Here is a 1,482-nt window from a genome sequence, read left to right on the forward strand (position 1 = left end):
AATAAACACTTGCATTACTACATCATTCCATATGCATTGTTAACTCTAGATATATTAACCATGTTAATATTTTAAAAGGAAATTTTAAAATGATTAGTGGAAAATATTGTGGATAGCTTTTAAAACTTGATCTTACAAAATATTTCCTAAGAATGCATGCATGAAAACACATGATCACATAAGAAAGATTAGTAATTTGAGCACATAATATTAAAAACATCTGGGGCTGGGGCTGGAGCTCAGCTGTGGAGTGCTTGCCTACCATGTGCAAGGTGCTGGGTTTGATTTTCAGCACCACATAAAGATAAATAAATAAAATAAAAGTATTGTGTCCAACTATAACTAAAAAATATTTTTTAAAAAAACATTAAAGACATCTGTATGTCCAAAGATGTCTTAAACAGGACGACCGGGTGCTGCTGGGTGAAAAATGGTGCCCAGCAAAGATGCTGCTGGACTTCTTGGAAGAGTATAAGGAGTACCTGGCCTTCCTGCCGAAGTGGTAGTGGAGTTTGTGTGGATCGGGGTGGAGTTCCTGAGGCAACAGACCATTCCCAAGGTCTACGAGGGTGCCGTTAGGAAGCTCAATGTGAGCAGCAACACTGTCCAGCATGGTGTGGAAGGGTTGACCTACCTGCTCACCCAGAGCTCCAAGCTCATGATTTCCGAAGTGGATTTCCAAGACTCTGTTTTTGTTCTGGGATTCTCTGAAGAACTGAACGAATTATTGCTTCCGCTTTACTTGGACAACAGAAAAGAGATCAGGACTATTCTGGGTGAATTGGCACCCAGCCTTCCCAGTTACCACAGCCTTGCCAGCAGAAGTCTCAGGCAACAGATTAAGCCAGCCGTGACTATAAAACTACACCTAAATCAGAATGGAGACCACAACACCAAAGTTCTGCAGACAGACTCAGCCACCCTACTTCATTTGGCTCAGCAACTGTAACAATCCTTGGAGCAGATGAAAACAAACCACTGTAGGAGAGTAGTTCACAACATCAAGTAGTACCAAGTGTTAAAGTCCTAATGCCTTTGACTCATTTGTGAATGGATGACATTCAGGAATTACTTTTCAGAATTAATTTTTATTAATTGGTGTTGATAAATGCATCTAAATTCCATGAAATTCCTTTTCCTATTCCAGGACATTGAGGTCATGATCAGAAGCTAAAGTCAAGTTCCTTTTCTGGTGCTAAATGTGGTCAGCTTCTTGACAGATTGAAATGTAATTTTGTATTTTAAATGTGTAAATAGGATTGAATCCACTGGAAATGAATCTTCACTGTTCATATCTTCTGTATATATGAGCAATACCCTGTTTTTGGTACATTTTTGTCTGCTTAACTAGTATTTTCCTCTTTATTGATCAATTTTGAGAATAAAATTTACAGCTTATTCCTTTCCTATTCAGAGTATTTCTAAATAGTACAATATTTCTGACTTTTAAAAACATCTCATGATGTTACTAGCTACAGAATA

The 1,482-nt window shown here is 37.9% G+C and overlaps 1 pseudogene; it reads left to right on the forward strand.

The window, feature by feature from the left end:
- Nucleotides 1-446: 446 nt before the first annotated feature.
- LOC124081382 (COMM domain-containing protein 2-like) lies at nt 447-1,258 on the forward strand (annotated as a pseudogene).
- Nucleotides 1,259-1,482: the final 224 nt, after the last annotated feature.

Source organism: Marmota monax, unplaced genomic scaffold, assembly GCF_021218885.2.
Source record: "Marmota monax isolate L192 unplaced genomic scaffold, Marmota_monax_Labrador192_F-V1.1 WCK01_AAM20220418_F8-fsc00184, whole genome shotgun sequence".
Lineage (NCBI taxonomy): Eukaryota > Metazoa > Chordata > Mammalia > Rodentia > Sciuridae > Marmota > Marmota monax.